The following is a 15,581-nucleotide window of genomic DNA, read 5'->3' as shown; positions in this document are numbered from 1 at the left end:
AAGGATATTCAGTGCTCTAAGGCCAACAGTGAGGAGTTTCTGTTTGATGTGGAGGTGAATAATAATAATAATAATGTTGGTATTTGTTAAGCGCTTACTATGTGCAGAGCACTGTTCTAAGTACTGGGGGAGATACAGGGTAATCAGGATGTCCCACATGAGGCTCACAGTTAAGCCCCATTTTACAGAGGCAACCACTGGAGGTTCTCGAGGAGTGGAGAGGCATGGACTGAATATTTTTCTAGAATCGTGGTCTAGGCAGCAGAGTGAAGTATGGACTGGAGTGGGGAGAGAGGAGAGGCAGGGAGGTCAGGAAAGAGGCTGATGCAATAATCCCGGAGGGATAGGATAGATGCTTGGATTAATGAGGTAGCAGTTTGAATGGAGAGGAAAAGGCAGATTGTAGCGATGCTGTGAAGGTTGAACTGTCAGGATTTAGATTGAATATGTGGGTTGAATGAGAGAGATGAGTCGAGGATAACGCCAATGTTATGGGCTTGTGAGACAGGGAGGATGGTGGAGCTGTCAACAGTGTTGGGAAAATCACAGGGAAGATAGGGTTTGGGTGGGAAGTTTGAAAAGTAGTAATAGGAGGAGGAGGAGATGGGGTACCATGGTGTAATGGATAGAGCACGGGCCTGGGAGTCAGAAGGTCATGGGCTCTAATCTCAGCTCTGCCACTTGTCAGCTGTGTGACCTTGGGTAAGTCACTTAACCTTTCTGTCCCTCAGTTACCTCATCTGTAAAATGGGGGTTGAGACTGTGAGCCCCATGTGAGACAGGGATGTATCCAACTCGATTTATCTGTATCCACTCCAGAGCTTAGTACAGTGCCTGGCACATAGTAAGCGCTTAACAAATGCCACAGTTATTAGTAGTATTTGTCAAATGCTCACTTCAAAGTGGTGTACTGGGCTAGGCGTATGGGATCTGCAGAATAAAGCGGTGACACCTTCCCTGCCACTTAATGAGCTTTATCTTTTAATGGGGGAGACAAACTTTTTTTTGTAACTAAAGTGATGAAAATTAAAAATCGAGTGTACATGCATGAATGGTGATAATGGATTTTTAAAATGGTGTTTGTTAAATTCTTTGCTTACTATGCTCCCTGTACCAATTGCTGGGGTAGATACAAGCTAATAGAGTTTGGTTTGAGTTTGTGAGACCTCCCCACACGGGTCTCACAATCTTAATCCCCATTTTACAGATGAAGTAACCGAGGCACAAGAAGTGAAGTGACTTGCCCAAGGTCACAAAGCAGACAAGAGGCAGAGCAGGGATTAGAACCTAGGTCCTTCTGAACTCTTAGGCCTGTGCTCCATTGACTATAATACTCTGTTTCCTAATTCACAAGTTCATAGGGGCTAAAATGGGCTGAAGAGATGATGATATGGCTCAGGGTGCTGGGGGATTAATTGGGGAAGGCTTGCTGGAGAAGGTGGGGTTTTAGGAGGGTTTTGAATGTGGGGAGAACTGTGGTCTGTCTGATGTGGGGAGGGGAGACTCAGGCTGGAGGAATGGGGTGAACAAGGTACAGAATTAAGAGAGTCAAGAGCAAGGCATGTCTAGAAAGTAAAGAAAGAGTAATAGGAAACAATTAAACAACACAAAGAGATGCTGTTCAGTTTGAAAGTCAGAAAGGGTGATGGCCACTCAAGAGTCTAAAGGGATGAAAGGAACTTAGTAGAAAAAGTGTTCACCTTTTTTAACCTAGAGGGGAGGATAGTCTGGAATTGCGACTCCCCTGAAAAACCCAATAGACCCAATAGTTCCAGTATTAAAATGTGCATTTGGATGAAATAGAATGATCTTTGCTGTGATGAGAAGTGCAGGGGTTCCCAAGGTTCCAAAAGCACTGGAAACCCTTTTAAACTTTACAAAAGTATTTGGAACTTTGTGAGGACCTGGAAGGTGGCCACTATTAAGAAACTGTGGCTGCCCTGGAGAATTAACCAAGATTTGGAAACATGTCAAGAGTTGAAAATCCCGTGTCTGAGCTTTCCCCTCTTTAAGTATTTTCAATTAGATCCCCAAACTCCTACTTTCCATCAGCTCATGCCCTCTTACCTCTCCTCTCCCTGGCTACACCCCATGCAAACAAACCTCCCATGCTTTCAATTCTCCCATTTCCAACCCCTTATTCACACCTTACCCCTGTCTGGAATGTCCTCCCGCCTCAGCTTCACCAATACATGTCCTATTTCAGAGCCCCCCTCTAAAAAGTCACCTCCTTCAGAAGGCTTCTTTGGATAATCTCTACTCCCTGGTCAAGTTATCTATTAATTTGTTCATTCATTCAATCATATTATTGAGTGCCTGCTGCTTGTAAACCACTGTACTAAGTTCTTGGGAGAGTACAACATGGCAATAAACACATTCCCTGCCCACACTGAGATTTGTTCTTTCGTTTAGTTACTTGTGATTATTCTTTGTATCTATTTTCTCTTCTCTATGGTGTATTAATCAATCAGTAGTATTTATTGAGTACTTCATGTGTGCAGAGCTTCGTACTAAACGTTTGGGTGAGTACTGAGAAGCAGCCCAGCACAGCAGATAAAGCACGGGCCTGGGAATTAGACGGTAGTGTGTTCTAATCCCAGCTCCATCACTTGCCTGCTGTTTGACCTTGAGCAAGTCACTTCACTTCTCTCTGTCTCAGTACCCTAGCTCACCAATTAAATGGGGATTGACACTGTGAGCTCCACGTGGACAGGGTCTGTGTCCCACTCCATTTGCTTGTATCCACCCCAGTGCTTAGTACAGTGCCTAGCACAGTAAGCACTTAACAAATACCACAATTATTATTAATGTCTTCCATTTCCTCTATTAGATTGGATTGGAATAATAATAATGATGGTATTTGTTAAGCGCTTACTATATGCCAAGCACTGTTCTAAGCACGGGGAAGATACAAGATAATCAGGTTGTCCCATGGGGGGGCTCACAGTCTTAATCCCCATTTTACAGATGAGGTAACTGAGGCACAGAGAAGTTAAGTGACCTGCCCAAAGTCACACAGCTGAAAGCTCCTTCAGGATCGAGATCTACTCTTTTGTATCTTTAGAATGGTTTCCAAGCACAAAGTACATATTCTGCACATAGGTACTCAAACAATACTGCCAATACTGACATTTCTCCCAGGACTAAAAAAAAGCAAAGCAAGGTGATATAATAGTTGCAATATTATTCAACCTACTCTATGTAAATCTTTTTGAAGTCTTGACAATGAATCTGGAAGCTGATACCCACTTACATTTCCTATCCTTTGGAAAAGACTAGAGAAGCAGCATGGCCTGATGGACCGAGTATGGGCTTGGGAGTTGGGAGGTCCTGGGTTCTAATCTTGACTCTATCACCTGTTTGCTGTGCGAACCTATACAAGTCACTTAACTCCTCTATGCTTCAGTAACCTCATCTGAAAATGAGGACTAAGACTGTGAGCCCCATGTGGGCTATGGACTGAGTCCAACCTGATTATCTTGTACCTACCCCAGTGCTTAGCACAATGTTCTGAACATATACCATTAAAAAAAAATCAATCATTAGCATTTGGTAACTACTTACTGCCATGTACAGTAGTGTACTAAGTGCTTCCAATTGTAATAAAAGCTTCCGACTGGGACACTTAAAGGCAAAGAACAGAATTCCCCAAACAAGAAGATACGCAGAGAAGAGTCAGCAGAGTTCTATGGAAGATCATTTAGCCTGAAGAACACTACAGTTATATATTAAGCTGCATGGCCTAGTGGAAAGAGCTCAGGCCTAGGAGTTGGAGGACCTGGATTCTAATCCTGGCTCTGCCACTTGTCTGCTGTGTGCCCTTGAACAAGTCAGTTCACTTCCCTGGGTCTCAGTTCCCTTATCTGCAAAATGGAGACTCAATACCTGTTCTCCCACCTTAGACTGTGAGCCCCATGTGAGAACTGATGACCTTATATCTATGCCAGCACTTAGTACGGTCCTTGGGACATAGTAAGCACCTAACAAATACCGCAATTACTATTACTGTACTAGGCCATTCAAGGAAAGCCCTTCACTCATCCTGATTTTAATCAGCATCACACAGATGAAGGAAGAAACTTGCTCTTTAGCAACACGCTTCATCTCCGGATGAATCTTGGGAGAAAAGGGGATGAGCTTCCAGTTTGGGTACAAAGGACATATCTGTAATGTATTTATTTATAATAATGTCTGTCTCCCCCTCTAGACTGTAAGCTCGTTGTGGGCAGGGAATGTGTCAGTTTATTATTATATTATATTCGCCCAAGGGCTTAATACAGTGCTTTGTACACAGTAAGTGCTCAATAAATGCAATAGAATGAAGGAATGAATGAAGGGTAGGGACTCCCCAGGGTCTTCCCCAGCTCCCATTACCTCTTTCCTCAATCCCTGAGTGGGCTCCCTCTCCCCTGCCTCATTCAGTACTAGATAGAGCAGGGAAAAAGATTCATATTCAGATTGTAAAACAGGCATTCCTGCCCTTGATGTTCGATTTAACTCCTCCTCTACTATATACATATAAATATTATCCCCATGCGTATATGTACTCACATATGGATTAATGTAAATGTAATGCCTCATTTCATTCCTCACTAAGCAATTCAGTGAAAATGGCAGTTGGTAAGAATATGTTATACATAGCTGACAAAAAAATTCATTCTTCCCCTGCGTCTCTGTCAACTCCAATAATTCTGCCAATGTTGAACTGGTTACTGCATATTGGCATTACAAAAAGTTGTCACAGTATTTTAGGCAGCCACAAACCTTCCCAGCAATGTCATCCTCAGTATCCATCCCTTAGTGGGACAAAGCTGAAAATCTGAAGGGGCAAGATCTGGCCTATAAGCAGGAGAGAGGAGGAAAGTACATCACCCTTCTAGACTGTAAGCTCCTTGAGGCAGGGATTGTGTCTACCAACTCTATATTCTTGTTCTCTTGTAAGCACATAATACAGTGCCCTGAACACAGTAAACGCTCAAGAAATACCACCGATAGTCCACAAACCTGCAGTTGCCTCTGTGTTTCAGCTTGATGTGGGGCTGGGTGTTGTCAGGCAGAAAAAGAATCTCGTCCAGGATTCAATCGGTCCATTGACTGCCACTTGGCTTTGGAGTTAAAATGGTATCTTGTCTCCTGTGCAAATGTGAGCTAGAAATTCCTCCCGTACAGCTTCATGGAATTCAAAGAGCTCCTTGCAGGTGGAGCTTTCCTTTGTGCTTCTCCACCAGTGTTTCAGAGGCCACACTGAGCCCACATAGAGAAGCAGCGTGGCTCAGTGGAAAGAGCACGGGCTTTGGAGTCAGAGGTCATGAGTTCGAATCCCAGCTCTGCCACTTGTCTGCTGTGTGATCTTGGGCAAGTCACTTCACTTCTCTGTGCCTCAGTTACCTCATCTGTAAAATGGGGATGAAGACTGTGAGCCCCACGTGGGACAACCTGATTCCCCTGTGTCTACCCCAGCGCTTAGAACAGTGCTCTGCACATAGTAAGCGCTTAACTAATACCAACATTATTATTACATTATTATTTTAGCCCACCCAAATCTGTCCAAGAAACAAAAGTCCCAAATGACAGTGACAAAGCAAACCAAAAACAAAAGCTAGGGGAAGATCAAATCTGGGTTTTGTTCTCTTTTTGACGTAGCACTTCTGATCTCTTGAGCTTTATGAGCGCCAGTAAATATGAGGGGATGTTGCTGATGAACTTCCAGTCTACCACTTTAAATGTCAACTGTACCTGTAAATGGAGAATAAAGCTCAACAAAGACACCAAATGAGAAAGAACATCTCTCCACTTGGGGTGGTATCATTAAACTTTTTTTTTAGTGAGGATGGTTTTAATTCTTGCCATCAACACCAGTGGCATCAACAGTATTTATTGATACCTACTGTGTGTGGAATAATATTTTAGATGCTTAGAAAACAGTCGGGAAAAGTCGAGGCCTGATCGCTGCTCCCAACCCCTTGTTCACACTGGACTCAGAGCTGGATCTACCCTCACCCCCCAACACACCTACCAGAACTTAATCATCCCCACTTTCAAAGCGTTATTAAAATTCCACCTCCTCCAACAAGCCTCCCCCAACTAATCATTAGTACCCCCAACTGCATCAACCTTTCAATCACCTCTTGCTTTTATGTATTTATTCATTCTCATCTCCATCACTTGTGCATATATTCGTGTTTGATATTTCTATGTCTGTCCCCAAAGTTTGACTGTAAACTCCTTGTGGAACCTCTCAAGAAATATCCATAATTTATTTATATTAATGTCCATCTCACCTTCTAGATCATAAGCTTCTTGTGGGCAGGGAACACATCTACCACATCTGTTGTATTGTACTCATCCAGGCTCCGGACACAGTGACAGCTAAATAAATACCACTGATTGATTAATCTGCTTTTCCAAAACCCATCACCATGACCACTTCTAATAAAAACATTTCAATCTAGCTCCTATTTGCCACTGCAACAACAGTTGCCAGATGATCAATTTGAGGTTTGAAGTTGATGCCGCTCTCTCCTCTCTTCAATCACTTTGTCCAACGCTGAATGATGCCTACATCCACATTAGTGCTCCTGACACATTCCTTAAATACCTGTGATCATCACCCAAGGACCTTAACACTTCTGCAGTTCTCTGCTTTCTGGGCACCTCTAGTGATGCTGCCGTTGGAATGTGTGATGCGATGATGCCCCTTGATCGATCTCTGAACTGCTCAGCTGAAAATGGGTGAGAGAAACATTCCTCTCACTGACCACCAGTAGGTGACCATTTCCTCTTTTTATGGATTGCGGACCCCTTTCTATATTCTCTATTGCTAATTGGCACATTTGGCCCCACTAGCCCTGTTTCTCTTCCCGCCCTCATTGTCATGAAGGTCTAGAATTCTCAGTCTTGGCTCAAATGCCCTAGTCCAATGCCTCCTTACTGTTTTAGCTTAATTTTTGGTGGGACTGGTGGCGGGAGCGAATCCAGGAAACACCTTCTTTAACAATGAGTGCTCAACCAACATTATTCTGGTACTGGTACTCTACGAATACCTGAAGAGGTTCTGGTACTCTACGAATCTTGACTACAGGGAGGGTCAAGCAGAGGCACACCCATTCCATTCCTAGCTTGGGTAATGGCTAGCGAGTGGAAGGCAATCTGCTACAAGTCAAAACTCACCCGTGCTGGATAGCAGCGGCAGGGGAGAGAGTCAAGGGTGGAGACTCAAGTTTACTGTGCGGAAGGAGGCAATAGTAAACCGCTGCCGTATTTTTACCAAGAAAACTCTGGATACACCACCAGATCGATTGCAGATGGAGGTGGGGCCTTCTGGGAGAGATTGCTCATGGCGTTGCTATGGGTCAGAGACGACTTGACAACATAAGACAAGACAAAAGATAAGGTGGGCATTAATACAGATGAAACTGGGCTTGCCCTTTTTCTGGAAAGGGGGTCTAATATTGCTGTTGGATTCCTCAGTTTCCTTTAAATCAGGACTCAAACAAATCCTCCCCACAGCTCTTACTCTCTCTCTCTCTCTCTCTCTCTTTTGCATGCATGCACAACAGAGGTGCCAGGGTGCCAGAAGTCAACTGAGATTGGCACCTCCTTGGAAAGATACAGGGTTCTTGGAGTTCTTAAGGATTGTTTTCACTGGAGTTGACAGTTGTTTTTTTCCACATTTCTCCTAATGGCTTGCTGGGAAACGTGCCATAATTGCAAAGTGCTCTGGGTTCCACACAGTAGAAGCTTCTCATTATCAGAGGGATGCCCCGAGGGCAAAAATAGATAACCTTCCCAGAGACAACTAAATCAACCATTTAAGACTCATCACTTCAATTTCTAGGATCCAGTTCCCTCCAGCATAAATTCATGAGCTTTGGCCATCTGCACAATTCTTCAAATTCTCCAAAATGGATCCCCACATCCAAGTCCCCTCCTCTCCTAGAGGGTGATTAAAAACTTCAGCCAGCACAGAGCTTTGGCACTGATTGGTCTTTGATCTCTAGGAAAACAGGAGAAGCCTCTAGGACCCTGGAAGATCAGTCTTGGGAAAAATATCTACTGGTGTCACTATCTAACTGGTGACTCTGGAGAGCTCCCTCAATTTATCTGAAAAAGGGAATAACTTTCTGGCCCTGTAGATTTGCTATCTGACTTTTCATGGCCTGACTCACCTTACCGTTATTCACCAAATGAACAACAGGATTGTCTCTAGCTGTTGTTAAATTGTACTTTCTGAGCTCTTAGTACAGTGCTCTGCACTCAGTAAGTGCTCAATAAATACAATTGAATGAATTGAATGAACCTCAGGATCAGGGGCACCCACTGAATCTTATAGGTTGTAGTTAAAGGAAAAACATGGTGATAGGCACATAGACGTCACGACAGGATTAGATTTCAGTAGGTTCAAGAAGGATATGGATAAACTCTTGGAAGAGAGAATCAGACTAGATATTAGATAGAAAAGTTAGGGATGTTAGAGAACAGCACGGCACAGTGGAAAGAATATGGACCTGGGAATCAGAGGACAATTGCCAAATGCTTGCAGTGTGACCTTGGACAAGTTGCTTAACTTCTCTGTGCCTAGTTTCCTCAACTGTTAAAGGGGGATTAAATCCTATTCCTTTCTATTTAGGTTGTGAGCCCCAAGTGGGACAGGGACTGGACCCAATCTGATTAACTTGTCTCTGTCCCAGTCCTTGAAACAGTGCTTGGCACACTGTGAGCCCTTAAGAAATACCCCAATAATAATAATAATGTTAGGAGGCATGAGAAGGTTTAGATCAGCTATGGATAACATGCCACTGGAAACCCTGAAGGCTGGCTCTAACAGTTAATGGCTTGGGGAGAGGGGAGCATTTGACAGGATGCAGCATCTGTACTTCTGCCCATAGTGGCTCCTTCCTTCCTCCCTCAAGACTGTAAACTCATTGTGGGCAGGGAATGTGTCTGTTGTTATATTGTACTCTCCCAAGTGCTTAAAGCAGAGCTGGGCACACAGTAAGTGCTCAATAAATACAATTAACTGATTCTGAGCCAGGCAGAGATGTAGCGAGCCAAACCCCTCAGGCCCCTGCTCCCGGGCCTGGCAAGGGTGGCGCCTGGTATTGGGGCAGCTGGGCTGGCCTGGGGAATGGGAAGGGACCGGCCGCTGAGAGTCCAACCACCGTGTCTGACAATGGAGATGTGAACCGGAAACATCAGTGTCTGGGTTGAATCTTCCTGCAGGGTAGATTTTGCCCACCCTTGGGTTTGATGGATTCCCCAGTGATGGACGATTATTAGAATAGTCAGAAATGGTGTCTAATGACTGTTGTACTATACTCTCCCAAGCACTTAGTACAGTGTTCTGCACATAGTAAGCACTCAATAAATAACACTGATAGTAGATGTTACACCCCTTGTTCTGAAGACGCATGTCAAAGAGGCAATTCTTCCATCATGCCTTCAAGCATCCTTTGGAGTCACTGTCAGAGACAGAGAACTAGACGGAGTGAACCAGTGGTTTGATCCACAACTGGGAATTCTAATCAATCGATCAATCAATGGTATTTATTGAGCATTTGCTATGTGCAAAGCACTATACTAAACCCTTGGGAGAGTACAATACAACCGAGTTGGTAAACACAATCCTTGCTCACAAGGAATTTACAGCTTAGTCGGGGAGGCAGACAGTAATGTAAATAAATAAATTACAGACATGCATGTAAGGGCTGTGGGACTGAGGGTTGGGTGAATATCAAGTGCTAAAAGGCCACAGATCCAAGTGCATAGAGGATACAGAAGGAGATGGAGTAGAGGAACACAGACTTTAGTCAGGGAAGGCCTCTTGGAGGAAATGTGATTTTATAAGGTTTTGAAAGTGGGGAGAGTGGTGGTCTCTCAAAAATGGAGGGGGAGGGAGCTCCAGGTCAGAAGGAGTATGTGGGATATTCTTAAGTTCTGTGTAAAACTTCACTTCCTTCAAGAAGCCCTCCTAGAGGCAATCCAAGTGTTTCTGGTCAGTGATTACTAGCACTGGTGGAGATGCTTCTGTTGCGTGCATTCTCATGTACAACACCTCTTAGGATCTGTGTTGAATGTGAGCTTTTCTTAGATCTCTCTGTATTTGTGTCCGATTTTTCTTCTCCATTAAAACCTGGGATCTTCACAAGAGCAGGGTCTGCGTTCTCATTCCTTTGTAATTCTCAGAGGGGCAAGTAAAGGACTCCACACCCACAGAGGATGTCCATGCCACTCACAGAGAGAAAGAAAATAATAATTTTTCCAGGATGCTTGATGCTCCAGGGCACTAGATTGTTTGCACATTAGGAATGGGTCTGCTTATTGTTGTATTGCACTCTTCCAGGCACTTAGTACAGTGCTCTGCACAGAGTAAACATTCAGTAAATATGATTGAATGAATGAATGAATGAACATCAGGGCCTCGGATTGGGCCCAGGGTAGGACTTCTAAAGGAGACCCGGCTACCAAGAGCAGAAAATCTGTTTGTGAAGAAGTTTGGGGGGAAAATTGAGATTCAGGCAATATCAATTCAGGGGAAAGAGACCCTCAGAGGGCTCCTCAGGGGATTGGATGAGGGACACCTTCAAAACCAAGGGACCCAGAAGCTCCAAACTCCATTTGTTTGAGAAGAAAACAATTTGCTCTTGAGGGAGAAGCAGGGGGGGGTGGAGGGAGGGGCGGGTTAGGATGCCAGTGCAGGGAGGAGGTTGGAAATTGATTCCATCTGAACTAAGAAAACCCCAAACCTGAGTCTCTTCCCTAGAGCAGTTAGTCTGGATAATAAGCATCCTTTACCCTAACCCAGCTCAGATTCTCTCAGTGTTTCTCAAGGGATAATTTACCAAGTCTCCCCACCCCCCAGTCCAGACCAGATCTGATGGCCACAGTTTTCCTTGGTGCATTCTAACTCAGGCCAGGGAGGTGAGGAAGTAGGAGCTGGGAAGATAGTGGAGAGCGAGTATGCAGTATTCGCAGTTCTAGATTGTAAACTCACTGTGGGGAGGGAAAGTCTCTACCAACTCAGTTATAGTGCACTCCCCCAAGCACTTAGCACATTGCTCTGCACCCAGTAAGCACTCAATATGATAATTTCACCTACCATGAATGTGCTTTCCTCTTTTATAAACTGGAGCTCCTCACTCCCACCTACTCCCACCCAGGATACTGCAAGGTAAACTGTGACCACTCAGTTATGATTATGTGCTTAAACGCTTCCCAACCTAGCCCCGTCAACTCTGCGGCTCGGAGCTCATTATGCGAGCAGGAAACGAGAAGGCTTCGAGTCCGTGAACTCTGGGAAATCCCATGAGTCATCTGGCTGCTCCTGCCAACCTTCCACTTGGAGTGGCACTGGCAATGGGCAGACTGTGTGGAAAGCTGCTAAGTTGGGCTCCTTTGCCCTCCCTCACCCCCGTGCTACTTTCCCTTTGGCCAATATAGACAAATATGAGAGCAGAAAGAGAAAGCAGGAGAGATAGCAGGGGACCTCAGTGACCCAGGGACCCAGTCCCAGGAATAGAACAAAATCATAATAATTATGTAGTATTTATGTAGTAATAATAATATGATAGTATTTGTTATGTGCTTAGTACGTGTCAAGCACTGTTTTAAGCGCTGAGGTAGATACAATCCAATCAGTCCCCGTCCCACATGGGGATCACAATCCTAATCCCCATTTTACAGATGAGGTAACTGAGGCACAGAGAAGTGAAGTGACTCACCCAAGGACACAGCAGACAAGTGGTGGAGTCCGGACTAGAACCCAGGAGGTCCTTCTGACTCCCAGACTCGTGCTCTATCCATTAGGCCATGCTGCTGCCACTTCACCCAGAAAATCTGGGTGATCTGGGACTTAGGACCTGAATCATGATGGTCGGGAGGCCCTGAAACCCTACAGATGAGCCTCCTGTCCAACAAATAGCCCGGTCCAAACCCAGGACCCTGGGGCAGCCGCACTGATTTCACACCCCTGTCAAAGTAGCCTCTTTCCAGACCATCCCCTCCCCTTTCAAACATCAACCAAATCCAACAAAAACTCTCTCTAGGGAAGGGAAGCAGCATGGCCTAGTAGAAAGAGCACAGGTCTGAGATTCAGAGGACCGGGGTTCTACTCCTGGTTCTACCACTTTGCTGCTGTGTGACCTTGGGCAAATCTATTCATCTCTATTTTCCATCTAGACACACTCCCCTGGAGAACTCTTTCACTCTCATGACTTCAACTACTGCTTGGAGAAATAGCATGGCATAGTGGATAGAGCACAGGCCTGGGAGTCAGGTCATGAGTTCTAATCCCGGCTCCACCACTTGCCTGCTGTGTGACCTTGGGCAAGTCACTTAACTTCTCTGCGCCTGTTACCTCATCTATAAAACAGAGATTAAGACTGTGAGCCCCACATGGGACACCCTGTTTATTTTGTATCTACCCCAGTGCTTAGAACAGTGCATGGCACATAGTGAGCACTTAATAAATACTATTATTATTATTACCACTACTATGCTCATGATTCCCAAATCTACATTTCCAGCCTTGACCTCTCTCCTTCTCTGCAGTTTTGCATTTCCTTCTGCCTTCAGGACATTTCTACTTGGATGTCCTGCTGACACCTCAAACTTAACTGTCTAAAGCCAAACTCTCTTCTCCTCCTGCCGACTTTCCTGTCACTGCTGAGAGGACCACCATCCTCCCTGTCTCACAAGTCTGTAACCTTGGCGTTATCCTCGATCATGTTTCTTGTTCGACCTGCATCTTCAATCTGTCACCAAATCTCGTCGGTTCAACCTTTACAACATCACTAAAATCCACCCTTTCCTCTCCATTCAAACCGCAACCACCTTTATCCAAGCACTTATCCTATCCTGCCTTGATTACTGCATCAGCCTCCTTGCTAACCTTCCAGCCTCCTGTCTCTTCCCACTCCAGTTCATACTTCACTCCCCTGCCTGGATCACTTTTCTCAAAAAGTTCAGTCCATGTTTCTGCATTCCTCAGGAACCTCCAGTGGTTGCCCATCCACCTTCGCATCAAACAGAAACTACTTACCATCAGCTTTAAATCACTCAATCACCTTGCCCTCTCCCACCTTACCTCCCTTATTTCCTACTACAACAGTCTGCACATTTCGCTCCTCTAATTCCAACATTCTCAATGTCTCTTGATCTCATCTATCTTGCCAGTGACTTTTCACCCACATCCTGCCTCTGGCCCGGAACACCCTCCCTCTTCATATCTGACAATCACTCTCCCTACCTTCAAAGGCTTACTAAAGGCACATCTCCTCCAAGAGGACTTCCCCAACTAGGCCCTCATTTCCTCATCTCCCATTCCCTTCCCTTCTGCACTGCCCTTGTACCTGGATTTGCACCCTCAGCCCCACAGCATTTAAGTACCTATCCAAAATGTATTTTTGTTAATGTCTGTCTCCTCCTCCAGACTGTAAGCTCATTGTGGGCAGAGAACATGTCTACCAACTCTGTTACACTACATTTTTGGACACAGTAAGTCCAGTGCTTTGCACGCAGTAAGCATTCGGCAAATACAGTTGATTGATTCACTTCTCTGTGCCTCATTTGTAAAACGGGGACTAAGACAGTGAACCTCATGTGGGACAGGGACTGTGTCCAACCCGATTATCTTATCTACTCCAGCACTTAGGAAAATGCCTGACACATAATAAGTGCTTAACAAGCACCACTAAAAAAAAAAAGTGAAACAGCCCCCCACCCCCGGCCCATCCCCTCAAAGTAGTGGTGATTTTGGGGTTGGCAGGATGGAGATGGCGAAGGGGGAAGAGGAGACCGTACTGGTTTCCTAACACTGCTGCCAACACACCCAACCCCACCCAAGCCAAACTGGTCTTTGTAGGCCATCAGTGGGAGTTTTAGACATGGCCAGAAATGTATCAACTGGATAATGCCATCAGGTCCAGCAAGGGCAGTGAGACGGCCATCATAGCAACCACTTGAAGACCGCCACCGCCCCTAGCTCCTGTTAGTTGTCACTGGCTACTGCCCTGCTCAATCCCACCAGTGGAAGACAGTGACAACCAATTTCCCTCTCCTCTTTCCCCTCCTTGTCTCCTCGGTTGTTCCTCTGCCTCTTGGCTTTGCTCCCTGGAAGCCCTGGCCCTGACGTACTTTAGGCTCCAAGGTATCTGATCACATTAAGGGATGGAAGAAGGGCAAAGGAGGAAAGATGCTACGGAAATAAAACAAATAAGCGATTCAACATTAAATTAACTTGTCATGCCTTGGAGCTGAAAATACTAATGACCGTCAATTCCTCCTCTCTCTCATCTCTGCTCTCCCCTCCCCACCTCCCTCTGCCATGCTACCTCCAAAGGACCCGATTAGAAATAAAACAAATTAATTTAAAAAGCCAAGTTTCGCCCTCTTCGGAGGAATGGAGCAGGAGGGAATTGGGGCAGAACGAGTCCGAATCTCGCCGTTGTGTTTATTCTCACGGGGAGTCAGTGTTGTGTTCAACTCTGAGTTATTAGAGGGCAGGATGTCCCCAAGGGTCCCCGATCCTTTGATCTTTCCCTTATGGTGCCTAGTGCAGCATCTTGCGTAGAGACTTTGTGGATCGGCTGGCTAATGGGGAAATCACAGACACTAATGGCTCCAAATCAATTCCGTTCCTTTCAACTGAAGGCCCACCAGAGACCTGAGCCTAGGCTAGCCTTGGAAGGAGCAGAAAGAGAAAACAAATTACAAAGGAGTGAGCCGTGTGCCTGGCCCAGAAGCTGGTAGGAGGCAGTGAGGGAGTCAGGTGGCAATAGGGCTCTTACCCAGTCTCTTGGGGCACTGGATCTGGGCCAGGAAGGAAAACGGAAGAAAAGATCCCATTGCAATTGTTCCATTGTGGCCTGTGGACAGATATATGAACATGTGATCATTTGCCTGACCAGGCTTTCCCTTCACCATAAAAACCCTCTAGCCTGGGTTTCTGGGTTGCCGGTCCTCCATCCCACTAGCCTGCCAGTCAGAGCAGCTGGGTGGTTGCTCTTAGCAACCACAGGAGGTTGGCACATAGAGGGAGTTGGTGGAGCCTGCATGCGGGGGGAGTTTATTCCTTATATCCCCTGTGAGGAAAGCACTCGGGCTTGAATCCAGCAGGAATTCTGTCTTGGGTGGAATGGCAGAGTTGGGAATAAATGACTGCAGGAAGCACAACCAGCAGGCTCCAAGCTGCCAAAGCACTTGGGATGACTGGAGTGCAATTTACCAAGTTGGTGCCAGGCCCCAGAAGCTGGAAGCGGCAGAACTCTCTCTCATCTTGAGCATCAGCAAGGAGCCATAGCTCCAATCTCAATGATTCCTCAGCCTGTGTGTCTTTGTTTCCAGAGATTTGGGACCAGGACTAAATGTCCTGACCACTCCTTCGGCCCCAACCTCAGTAAAATTCCCCTCAGGGAGCTAACAGGCAAGGCTAGTCTGTGTGAGGGGACCTTGGCAGACTTACGAACCCTACTACGGAGCTGCCGGCGTCTGGCTCGGGAATGGCAGCCGAAAACGATGGACTGCCAGTCTGGACCTGAGCTGGAAGCTCTGGGCAATGGCAGAGATGCCTCACCAAGATTTGG

Source organism: Ornithorhynchus anatinus, chromosome 2 (genome assembly GCF_004115215.2).
Source record: "Ornithorhynchus anatinus isolate Pmale09 chromosome 2, mOrnAna1.pri.v4, whole genome shotgun sequence".
Classification (NCBI taxonomy): Eukaryota; Metazoa; Chordata; class Mammalia; order Monotremata; family Ornithorhynchidae; genus Ornithorhynchus; species Ornithorhynchus anatinus.
Note: the sequence above shows the minus strand (reverse complement) of the source record.